Source organism: Macaca fascicularis, chromosome 14 (assembly GCF_037993035.2).
Source record: "Macaca fascicularis isolate 582-1 chromosome 14, T2T-MFA8v1.1".
Classification (NCBI taxonomy): Eukaryota; Metazoa; Chordata; class Mammalia; order Primates; family Cercopithecidae; genus Macaca; species Macaca fascicularis.
This window is the reverse complement of record NC_088388.1, coordinates 58467409-58480384: the sequence shown is the minus strand read 5'-3', so window position 1 is coordinate 58480384 and position 12976 is coordinate 58467409. Positions and strand designations below refer to the sequence as shown.

At 37.1% G+C, this 12976-nt stretch overlaps 1 protein-coding gene and 1 pseudogene across 7 annotated transcripts in view; one reads left to right on the top strand and one right to left on the bottom strand.

The window, feature by feature from the left end:
• Nucleotides 1-12976, top strand: part of SYT9 (synaptotagmin 9) — a 224080-nt gene that overhangs the window by 154341 nt on the left and 56763 nt on the right. The gene's annotated exons all lie outside the window — the stretch shown is intronic.
• LOC102115531 (elongation factor 1-alpha 1 pseudogene) lies at nucleotides 10894-12652 on the bottom strand (annotated as a pseudogene). The gene has a single exon (XR_012423428.1). The product of XR_012423428.1 is annotated as an elongation factor 1-alpha 1 pseudogene (transcript).

The window sequence follows — 12976 nt, the reverse complement described above, 5'->3', positions numbered from 1 at the left end:
GATATTAATTTAGCCACTCCAGATTTATTTTTATTAGTGTTGGTGTGGCATTTAATTTTATTAGTGTTAGTTATTTTATTAGTTAATTCTTTTACTTTTTATCTATTTATATCTGTACATTTAAGGTAGATTTCTTGAAGGCAGCATATAATTGGGTCTTGCCATTTATTGAATCAGGCAATTGTTGCCTTTATTTGGAGGTTCAGACTGTTCACATTTAATGTAATTATTGGGATAGTTTAGTTTACATTTACTACCTTACTATTTGATATCTATTTCTATCAAAATTTGTCTCTTCTAATCTTTTTCTCTTTTCCTTTTCTCTGCCTTTCTTGGATTCACTTCATATTTTTGATCATTGATTTCATCTCCTTTTTTGGTTTATTAGCTATAACTCTTTGTTTTATTTTAGCCAATTCTTTCAGGTTTAGAGTTATATCTTTAACTTATACTAGCTAACTTGGAGTGATATTATGCCATTTATACCATATATAGTATAAGAACCTTACAACAGTTTCAACAATTCTAGCTGCGGTTATTTGGGTTAATAAAATAAACATTTATGTGTCTCCATATCGATTTTTCAACCCCAGAGAGGACTGTAAGTGGTCCTGTTTGGATTACATGCACATCCCTAAACAAACAACAGTGGACAAGGCATGAATGCTTTGGTCAGCCTGAATTCCTGCAGCACCCCTTTCAGAACTTCATGAAGTTGGGAAGGAGTTCACCAAACTACATGAGAAAAGGAATGCAAAAATGCACTGATTCAACAAAAACCGCAGTGATCAAAGGCTACTAGAACCATACAGATCACAGAAAGAGTTTACAGATTGACAGGTAGAGAATTCACATCGGTTTGCTATAAATTTCCAATATATCTTTCTAACAATACCAAACTTAGCCACACAAAGCAGGGGTAAATGAAGCTTTCTTTGTATGGTGCTTTTCTTCCCCTTGTGCTTTCCAGGGTACCCAGCTATCAGTAACACTTCTTCACATCTGATACTTGTCAAGCTGAAAAAAAAAAAAAAAAAAAAAAAAGCCAAATACTCTGCCACCCCTTTATATTTGACTTTTATTATCATTCCAGAAAACTTTTAGTAAGAATCTAAGCATTTCTATGTAAATTAGAGTTCCTCAACCTTAGCACTATTGACCTTTTGGACTAGATAATTTTTCGTATTGAGTGGCTTCCCTATGCATCATAGGATGTTTTGCAGCATCCCTGAGCTCTGCCCACTAGATGTCAGTAACACACCCTCCTCCACAGTTGTGAAAAGCAAAAATTCCTCCAGATAATGTCAAATGTCATATTGGGGAGCAAAATTAGTCCTGGTTGAGAATCACTGATTTAAGGGAATGTTTACAAACATCAAGATCTACAGCTTCTTGACCACAAATTGACATCACCTCATGGGGAGGAAGCAGAATTAGCATCAGATGCCAATGAACTCTTGTTCCATATACTAGCAAGCCCATATCTCCTCAAAACATAGTGTCTGTTGTTTACCACTGAAGACTTAGCTCCCAGCCTCTGGAAAAACAATGCTCCAATATCAAAACCACAACAAATGCTAAAAGAATAGGTGAATGGATGAATAAATTGATGGATGGATGAATGAGTGAAAATTTTAAAATCTGGATGATTATTCACTCTGTTGCTCTTAGGAAAGGAATGACCTGGGCTAATGTATGTATGAGAAAATGGGATATTTTACTATTTTACTTGAAAATTTCTATATTGGAATTTTGTCATTTTAATTTTTATAATTTAGAAAATTTAAAAGGATATGTTTTTACAAGCACTGGAAAATAAAATCAAGCATTTTCTCCTTGAGAACGTTTTTAAAAATCTGCTTGTTTTCCTTAGAGGCGTCAACTAGTATTTGCTGAGCATCTTTTATTGTTGAACTAGGGGCTTTTCTAGGCAGCTGGGATGCAACAAGACAGAGAAAGTTCCTGTTCTTACACAGGTTACATACCTTTTTTTGATACAAAATATTATAGATATATATGGAGTTCATATGAGTATTTCTTACATGCATAGAATGTGTATTCATCAAGTCAGAGTATTTGCAGGATCCATTACCTTGAGTATTTATCATTCCTATGTGTTGGTAACATTTCAATTCTTCTCTTCTCGCTACTTTATAATATAAAATATATTGTTGCTACTATAGTCACCCTACTCTACTATCGAATATTGGAACCTATTCTTTTTTTTATTATTATTATACTTTAAGTTCTAGGGTACATGTGCACAATGTGCAGGTTTGTTACATATGTATATCTGTGCCATGTTGGTGTGCTGCACCCATCAACTCGTCAGCACCCATCAACTCGTCATTTACATCATGTATAACTCCCAATGCCATCCCTCCCCCTCCCCCCTCCCCATAATAGGCCCCGGTGTGTGATGTTCCCCTTCCCAAGTCCAAGTGATCTCATTGTTCAATTCCCACCTATGAGGGAGAACATTCAGTGTTTGGTTTTCTGTTCTTGCGATAGTTTGCTGAGAATGATGGTTTCCAGCTGCATCCATGTCCCTACAAAGGACACAAACTCATCCTTTTTCATGGCTGCATAGTATTCCATGGTGTATATGTGCCACATTTTCTTAATCCAATCCAATCTGTCACTGATGGACATCTGGGTTGATTCCAAGTCTTTGCTATTGTGAATAGTGCTGCAATAAACATACGTGTGCATGTGTCTTTAGAGCAGCATGACTTCTAATCCTTTAGGTATATCCCCAGTAATGGGATGGCTGGATCAAATGGTATTTCTAGTTCTAGATCCTTGAGGAATCGCCACAGTGTTTTCCACAATGGTTGAACTAGTTTACATTCCCACCAACAGTGGAAAAGTATTCCTATTTCTCCACATCCTCTCCAGCACCTGTTGTTTCATGACTTTTTAATGATTGCCATTCTAACTGGTGTGAGATGGTATCTCATTATGGTTTTGATTTGCATTTCTCTGATGGCCAGTGATGATGAGCATTTTTTCATGTGTCTGTTGGCTGTATGCATGTCTTCTTTTGAGAAATGTCTGTTCATATCCTTTGCCCACTTTTTGATGGGGTTGTTTGTTTTTTTCTTGTAAATTTGTTTGAGTTCTTTGTAGGTTCTGGATATTAGCCCTTTGTCAGATGGTTAGATTGCAAAAATTTTCTCCCATTCTGTAGGTTGCCTGTTCACTCTGACGGTAGTTTCTTTTGCTGTGCAGAAGCTCTTTAGTTTAATTAGATCCCATTTGTCAATTTTGGCTTTTGTTGCCGTTGCTTTTGGTATTTTAGACATGAAGTCCTTGCCCATGCCCATGTCCTGAACGGTATTATCTAGGTTTTCTTCTAGGTTTTTTATGGTATTAGGTCTAACATTTAAGTCTCTAATCCATCTTGAATTAATTTTTGTATAAGGATTAAGGAAAGGATCCAGTTTCAGCTTTCTACTTATGGCTAGCCAATTTTCCCAGCACCATTTATTAAATAGGGAATCCTTTCCCCATTTCTTGTTTTTGTCAGGTTTGTCAAAGATGTGTGGTATTATTTCTGAGGACTCTGATCTGTTCCATTGGTCTATATCTCTGTTTTGGTACCAGTACCATGCTGTTTTGGTTACTGTAGCCTTGTAGTATAGTTTGAAGTAAGGTAGCGTGATCCCTCCAGCTTTGTTCTTTTGACTTAGAATTGTCTTGGCAATGTGGGCTCTTTTAGGTTCCATATGAACTTTAAAGCAGTTTTTTTCCAATTCTGTGAAGAAAGTCATTGGTAGCTTGATGGGAATGGCATTGAATCTATAAATTACCTTGGGCAGTATGGCCATTTTCACGATATTGATTCTTCCTATCCATGAGCATGGTATGTTCTTCCATTTGTTTGTGTCCTCTTTTATTTCACTGAGCAGTGGTTTGTAGTTCTCTTTGAAGAGGTCCTTTACATCCCTTGTAAGTTGGATTCCTAGGTATTTTATTCACTTTGAAGCAATTGTGAATGGAAGTTCATTCATGATTTGGAACCCTGTTTGTCCGTTACTGGTGTATAAGAATGCTCGTGATTTTTGCACATTAATTTTATATCCTGAGACTTTGCTGAAGTTGCTTATCAGCTTAAGGAGATTTTGGGCTGAGATAATGGGGTTTTCTAAATATACAATCATGTCATCTGCAAACAGGGACAATTTGACATCTTCTTTTCTTAACTGAATACCCTTGATTTCTTTCTCTTGCCTGATTGCCCTAGCCAGAACTTCCAACACTATGTTGAATAGGAGTGGTGAGAGAGGGCATCCCTGTCTTGTGCCAGTTTTCAAAGGGAATGCTTCCAGTTTTTGCCCATTCAGTATGATATTGCCTGTTGGTTTGTCATAAATAGCTCTGATTATTTTGAGATATGTTCCGTCAATACCGAATTTATTGAGAGTTTTTAGCGTGAAGAGCTGTTAAATTTTATTAAAGGCCTTTTCTGCATCTATTGAGTTAACCATGTGGTTTTTGTCTTTGGTTCTGTTTATATGCTGGATTACGTTTATTGATTTGCGTATGTTGAACCAGCCTTGCATCCCAGGGATGAAGCCCACTTGATCATGGTGGATAAGCTTTTTGATGTGCTGCTGGATTCAGTTTGCCAGTATTTTATTGAGGATTTTTGCATCGATGTTCATCAGGGATATTGCTTTAAAATTCTCTTTTTTTGTTGTGTCTCTGCCGGGCTTTGGTATCAGGATGATGTTGGCCTCATAAAATGAATTAGGGAGGATTTCCTGTTTTTCTATTGATTGGAATAGTTTCAGAAGGAATGGTACCAGCTCCTCCTTGTACCTCTGGTAGAATTCAGCTGTAAATCCGTCTGGTCCTCGACTTTTTTTGGTTGATAGGCTATTAATTATTGCCTCAATTTCAGAGCCTACTATTGGTCTATTCAGGGATTCAACTTCTTCCTGGTTTAGTCTTGGGAGAGTGTAAGTGTCCAGGAAATTATCCATTTCTTCTAGATTTTCTAGTTTATTTGTGTACAGGTGTTTATAGTCTGTCTCTCAGGCCACAGTGCAATCAAACTAAAATTCAGGACTAAGAAACTCAATCAGAACCACTCAACTACATGGAAACTGAACAACCTGCTGCTGAATGACTACTGGGTCCATAACAAAATGAAGGCAGTAATAAAGAGGTTCTTTGAAACCAATGAGATACAACATACCAGAGATACAACAAACCAAAGATACAACATACCAGAATCTCTGGGACACATTTAAAGCGGTGTGTAGAGGGAAATTTATAGCACGAAATGCCCACAAGAGAAAGCTGGAAAGATCTAAAATTGACACACTAACATCACAATTAAAAGAACTAGAGAAGCAAGAGCAAACACATTCAAAAGCTAGCAGAAGGCAACAAATAACTAAGATCAGAGCAGAACTAAAGGAGATGGAGACACAAAAAACCCTCCAAAATATCAATGAATCCAGGAACTGGTTTTTTGAAAAGGTCAACAAAATTTGTAGACCGCTAGCAAGACTAATAAAGAAGAAAAAGGAGAAGAATCAAATAGACACAATAAAAAATGATAAAGGGGATATCACCACCGACCCCACAGAAATACAAACTACCATCAGAGAATACTATAAAGACCTCTATGGAACCTATTTTTATCAAACTGTATGTTTATATCTACTAACCAACTTCCCTGTATCCCACCTGCCACCCACACACCCTTCCTGATCTCTGGTATCTACTATTCTAGTCTCTATCTCCATGAGATTAACTTGTTTACTCCCACATATGGGTGAGAACATGTATCTGTCTTTCTGTGCGTGACTTATTTCACTTAACACAATGACCTCCATTTCCATTCATTTTGCTGCAAATGACATGATTTCATTCTTCTTTATGGATGAATAGTGTTCCATTTGTGTGTGTGTGTGTGTGTGTATGATATATATCATATATATCATATATATCACATTTTCTTTATTAATTTGTCCGTTGATGGACACTTAGATTGATTCCATATCTTGCTGTTAAGAATACCCCTGAAGCAAACACGCAAGTGCAGGTATCCCTCTGATACACGGATTTCCTTTCCTTTGGTTAGATACCTGGTAGTGTTATTGCTGGATCATATGGTAGTTCTGTTTTTAGTTTTTGGAGAAATCTCCATATTGTTTTCCATAGTAGTTGTACTAATTTACATTCACACCAACAGTGTGTAAGAATTCCCTTTTCTCCACATCGTTGTTAGCATGTTATTTTTTGTCTTTTTAATAATAGCCATTCTAACTGGGATAAGATGGTATCTCAATGTGGTTTTAATTTGCATTTCCATAATTACTGGTGATGTTGAGCATTTTTTCATAAACCTGTTGGCCATTTGTATGTATCTCTTTTCTTGATGAATATCTATTCATGTCTTTTGCTCACTTTTAATTATATCATTTGGGGTTTTGAAATTTTTTTAGTTGTTTGAGTTCCTTTTATATTCTGCATATTAGTTCCTCTTAGGATGACTACTTTGCAAGTATTTTCTCATTCAACACATTGTCTCCTCACTCTGTTGATTGTTTCCTTTGCTGTGCATGAGCTTTTAAATTTAATAAATTTAATATAATCCCATTTGTTTATTTTTTGTTTTATTGTCTGCTCTTCAGGCAGGCCTTAGCCACGAAATATTTTCCCAGATTGATGTCTTAAAATGTTTTCTCCATTTTTTACTAGTTTTACAGTCTCAGGTCTTATGTTTAAGTCTTTAATTCATCTTTTGTTTATTTTTATACATGGGAAACCATAGGTATCCGGTTTCATTTTTCTGTATGTGGATCTCCAGTTTTCCCAGCACCACTTATTGAAGCATGAGTTCTTTCCCCTTGGTGCCTTCATCAAAAATCAGTTGGCTGTAAATACATGCATTCATTTCTGGACTGTCTATCCTGTTCCATTTGTCTATATGGCTGTTTTTATACCAATACTATGCTGTTTTCGTTACTGTAGCCTTTTGGTACATTTTGAAGTCAGGTGGCGTGATACCTCCAGCATTGTCCTTTTTGTTCACAATTGCTTTGGCTATTCAGGCTCTCTTTTGGTATTATACACATTGTAGGATTGTTTTATTAATTCTGTGAAAAATTACATTGGTTTTCTGATAGAGATTGCATTAAATCTATAATTGCTTTAGGTAGTATGGTTTTGTTTTTTTGTTTGTTTGAGACGGAGTTTTGCTCTGTTGCCCCGGTTGGAATGCAATGGCATGATCTCTGCTTGCCGCAACCTCCGCCTCCCAGGTTCAAGCAATTCTCCTGCCTTAGCTTCCTGAGTAGCTGGGATTACAAGCATGTGCCACCATGCCCAGCTTATTTTGTATTTTTAGTAGGGATGGGGTTTCTCTCTATTGGTCAGGCTGGTCTTGAACTCCTGACCTCAGGTGATCCACTCGCCTCGGCCTCCCAAAGTGCTGAGATTACAGGCGTGAGCCACCATGCCCAGCTGGTAGTATGGTCATTTTAACATTATTGATTCTTCTGATCCATGAACATGGGATGTCTTTCCATTTGTTTGTGTCCTCTTCAATTTCTTCATTCGTGTTTTGTAGTTTTTCTCATAGAGATGTTTCAATGCCTTAGTTAAGTTTGTTCTTAGGTATTTTTTTTATCTGTTGTAAATTGGATTACCTTCTTGATTTCTGTCATGGCTAGTTCATTATCAGTATATAGAAATGTCACTGATTTTTGTATGTTGATTTGCATTCTGAAACTTTACTAAATTTGTCATATCTAAGAGTTTTTTGGTGGAGTTTAGATTTTTCTATAAGATCATATCATCAGTAAAGAAACGGTTGACTTCCTCTTTTCCAATTTGGATGCCTTTTATTATTTCATTTTTTAAATTTCTTTTCCTCAGAGATCCTTGTTCTGAATGATGCCTTTTATTTCTTTGTCTTGCATGATTGCTCTGGCTAAGACTTTCAGTACTATGTTAAATAGGTGTGGTGAAGGTGGGCCTTCATGTTTAGTTACAGATCTGAGAGGAAAGGCTTTCATCTTTTCAGTAGTAATATTCATACTAACATTCAGTATGATGTTATCTGTGGGTTTGTCATAGATGACCTTTATTATTTTGAGGCATGTTCCTTCTACACTTGGTATATTGAGAGTTTTTATCATGAAGGGATGGTGTATTTTATCAAAAGCTTTTTCTGCATCTATTGAGATGATCATATGATTTTTGTCCTTGATTTTGTTTATGTGATGTATCACATTTATTGATTTGCATATGTTGAACCATCCATGCATCCCTGGTGTAAATCCCATTTGGTCATGGTATATTATCTTTTTGATGTGTGTTGGATTTGATTTGCTAGTAGTTTGTTGAGGATTTATGTAGTTTTCTTTTTGTTGTGTCCTTGTCAGGTTTTGTCACTGGGATAATATTGGTCTCATATAATGACTTGAGGAGAATTCTTTCCACTGTCATTTTTTGAAATAGTTTTAGGAGGATTTGTATTAGTTCTTCTTTATATGTTTGTAAATTTCTGCTGTGAATCCATCCACTAGTTGGGTTTTCTTTGTTGGGAGAATTTGTATTACTGATTCAATCTTGCTACTCATTATTGGTCTGTTTAGGTTTTCTATTTTTTCCTTATTCAATCTTGGTAGCTTGTATATTTCCAGAAATTTATCCATTTCTCCTAGGTTTTCTGGTTTGTTAGTGTACAGTTATTCATAATCGTGTGTGATGATCTTTTGTATTTCTGTGGTATCAGTTGTAATATCTCCCTTTTCATTTCTTGTTTTGTCTTCTATCTTCTTGGTTAGTCTAGCTAGTGGCTTAGCAATTTTGCTTGTCTTTTTTTGAAGAATCAACTTTTCATTTCATTTATTCTGTGTATTTTTTAGTCTATCTCATTTGGTTCAGCTCTTTATTATTTATTTTCTTCTAATTTTGACTTTGGTTTATTCTTGCTTTTGTGGTTCCTTGAGGTGCATCATTGGGTTATTTGTTTGAAATCATTCTACTTTTTTGATGTAGGCATTTATTGCCTATGTCAAACTTCCTCTTAACACTGCTTTTGCTCTATCCCATTGGTTTTGGCACACGTCTTATTTACATTTGTTTCAAGAAATGTTTTGCTTTTCATCTTAATTTCCTCATTGACCCAGTAGTCATTCAGAAGCATGTTTTTTAATTTCCATGTATCTATAGGTCCCAGAATTCCTCCTAGTATTGATTTATTGTTTTATTCCATTGTGACCTGAAGATACTTGGTATGATTTTGATTTTTAAAAATGTGTTGAGAATTGTTTTGTGACCTAACATATGCTGTATTCTAGAGAATGTTTCATGTGCTTAGAAGAATGTGTATTTTACAGTTGTTGAATAAAATGTTCTGTGTGTGTTTGATTAGTTCCACTTTTTCTAAAGTGTAGTTTAAATCCAATTTTTTGTTGTCGTTGATTTTTTTGTCTAGATGATTTGACTAATGCTGAGAGTGGGGCGTTGAATTTTCCAATATTATTTTATGGGAGTCTATCTCTCTCTTTAGCTCTAGTTATATTTGCTTTATGAATCTGGGCACTCAAGGGTTGGATGCATAAATATTCAGAATTGTTGTATCCTCTTGCTGGATTGATCCCTCTAGCATTATATAATGACCTTCTTTGTCTTTGTCATTTTTGCTGTTTTTGACCTAAAGTCTGTTTGATCTGATCTAAGTATAGCTACTTCTGCCCACTTTGGGTCTCTGTTTGAGTGGAATTTTTTACCATCTCTTTACTTTGGGTATATATGTATCTTGACAGGTAAAGTGTATTTCTTGTAGGCAGCATATAGTTGGATAATGTTTTCTTATTTATTCAGCCAGTCTATATATTTTAAACAGATAATTTAATCTATTTCCATTCAATAGCTCTTTTTTTTTCTTTTTGAGACAGAGTTTTGCTCTTGTCACCCAGGCTGGAGTGCAGTGGCATGGTCTCAGCTCACTGCAACCTCCACCTCCCAGGTTCAAGTGATTCTCCTGCCTCAGCCTCTCAAGTAGCTGAGATACAGGCACCCAGCACCATGCCTGGCTAATTTTTGTATTTTTAGGAAAGACAGGGTTTCACCATGTTGGCCAGGCTGGTCTCGAACTCCTGACCTCAGGTGATTCACCTGCCTTGGCCTCCCAAAGTGCTAAGACTGCAGGTGTGAGCCACCACAACCGGCCTCAAGATTGCTTTTAATATGCAAGGCTTTGTTCCTGTCATGTTCTTCACTGTTTTCTGGTTGTTTTGTATGTTCTTTATTCCTCTCTTTTTTTCTAATTGTTTGTCATTTTGGTTTGGTGGTTTTCTGTAGTTGTACCATTTGAATTCTTTCTCTTCCTCATTTGTGTGTTTGGTTTACCAGTGAGTTTTATACTTTGATGTGTTTTCATGAAGGTAAATATTATCTTTTTTATTCCAGGTTTAGGACTTCTTTGGACATTTCTTCTAGGGCCAGTCTAGTGGTGATAAATTCCCTCAGCATTTTCTTCTCTGGGAAGGACTTTTTTTGTGAAGGATAATTTTGGTAGATAGTATACTTAAATGGCTTTTTTTTTCTTTCAGCACTTTGAATATGTCTCTCTTGCCCTGTATTGTTTCTGCTGAGAAATACTTTGTGAGCCTGATGGGGTTTCCTTTATGGATGACTAGACACTTTTGTCTTGCTGTTGTTGGAATCCCCTCTTTATCTTTGACTTTAAATAGTTTGACTATAACATGCTGCAGAGAAGACCTTCATGCTTTGTATTTATGTGGGGTTCTCTGAGACCCTTATATAAGTCTTTTTCTAGATTGGGGAAGTTTTCATCTATTATTTCATTAAACAGATTTTCTAACCCTTTCATTCTCTCTTTGCCCTTGGGGGCACTGATAATTTTTTTATTTTTTTCTCATTAAACTTTTTTAATGGGTCTCAAAATTCTGTGACAAATTTTTGGTCAAGTTGTTTCCATTAAAAAGTACTGATTTTAAAAACTAATAACTTAAAACTGCCACACGCAAAAAAGAAAACCAAAGTGGTCCACAAAACATTCTCCTTTCCTTCTGAAGGTTTTACGATGCATTGTTATCATTAACCAGTCTTTTACTACTAAACTTAAATGGCCAATTGAAACAAACAGTTCTGAGACCGTTCTTCCACCACAGATTAAGAGTGGGGTGGCAGGTATTAGGGATAATATTCATTTAGCCTTCTGAGCTTTCTGGGCAGACTTGGTGACCTTGCCAGCTCCAGCAGCCTTCTTGTCCACAGCTTTGATGACACCCACCGCAACTGTCTGCCTCATATCACGAACAGCAAAGCGACCCAAAGGTGGATAGTCTGAGAAGCTCTCAACACACATAGGCTTGCCAGGAACCATATCAACAATGGCAGCATCACCAGACTTCAAGAATTTAGGGCCATCTTCCAGTTTTTTACCAGAACGGCGATCAATCTTTTCCTTCAGCTCAGCAAACTTGCATGCAATGTGAGCCGTGTGGCAGTCCAACACAGGGGCATAGCCAGCGCTTATTTGGCCTGGATGGTTCAGGATAATCACCTGAGCAGTGAAGCCAGCTGCTTCCATTGGTGGGTCGTTTTTGCTGTCACCAGCAACGTTGCCACGACGAACATCCTTGACAGACACATTCTTGACATTGAAGCCCACATTGTCCCCAGGAAGAGCTTCACTCAAAGCTTCATGGTGCATTTCGACAGATTTTACTTCAGTTGTAACGTTGACTGGAGCAACGGTGACCACCATACCGGGTTTGAAAACACCAGTCTCCACTCGGCCAACAGGAACAGTACCAATACCACCAATTTTGTAGACATCCTGGAGAGGCAGGCGCAAGGGCTTGTCAGTTGGATGAGTTGGTGGTAGGATGCAGTCCAGAGCCTCAAGCAGCGTGGTTCCACTGGCATTGCCATCCTTACGGGTGACCTTCCATCCCTTGAACCAAGGCATGTTAGCACTTGGCTCCAGCATGTTGTCACCATTCCAACCAGAAATTGGCACAAATGCTACTGTGTCGGGGTTGTAGCCAATTTTCTTAATGTAAGTGCTGACTTCCTTAACAATTTCCTCGTATCTCTTCTGGCTGTAGGGTGGCTTAGTGGAATCCATTTTGTTAACACCAACAATTAGTTGTTTCACACCCAGTGTGTAAGCCAGAAGAGCATGCTCTCGGGTCTGCCCATTCTTGGAGATACCAGCTTCAAATTCACCAACACCAGCAGCAACAATCAGGACAGCACAGTCAGCCTGAGATGTCCCTGTAATCATGTTTTTGATGAAGTCTCTGTGTCCTGGGGCATCAATGATAGTCATATAATACTTGCTGGTCTCAAATTTCCACAAGGAGATATCAATGGTGATACCACGTTCCCGCTCAGCTTTCAGTTTATCCAAGACCCAGGCATACTTGAAGGAGCCCTTTCCCATCTCAGCAGCCTCCTTCTCAAATTTTTCAATGGTTCTTTTGTCGATGCCACCGCATTTGTAGATCAGATGGCCAGTAGTGGTGGACTTGCCCGAATCTACGTGTCCAATGACGACAATGTTGATATGAGTCTTTTCCTTTCCCATTTTGGCTTTTAGGGGTAGTTTTCATGACACCTGTGTTCTGGCGGCAAACCCGTTGCAAAAAAGGGGGGCACTGATAATTAGAATATTGAGTCGCTTTATGTTGTCCCATATGTCACAAAGCCTTTCTCATTCTTTTTTATTCTTTTTATTTATTTTTGTCTGACTGGATTATTTCAAAAGATTTCAAGTTCTGAGATTCTTTATTCTGCTTAATCTAATCTGTTGTTGGAGGTTTTGACTGTATTTTGTATTTTATTCAATGAATTCTTCAGTTACAGAATTTCTGTTTGGTTCTTTTAAAAATGTGTATCTCTCTGATGAATTCTTTTCCAATTTTCTATATTGTTTTTCAAAATTATCTTGTTTGCTGAGCTTCTTTAAAAGCAG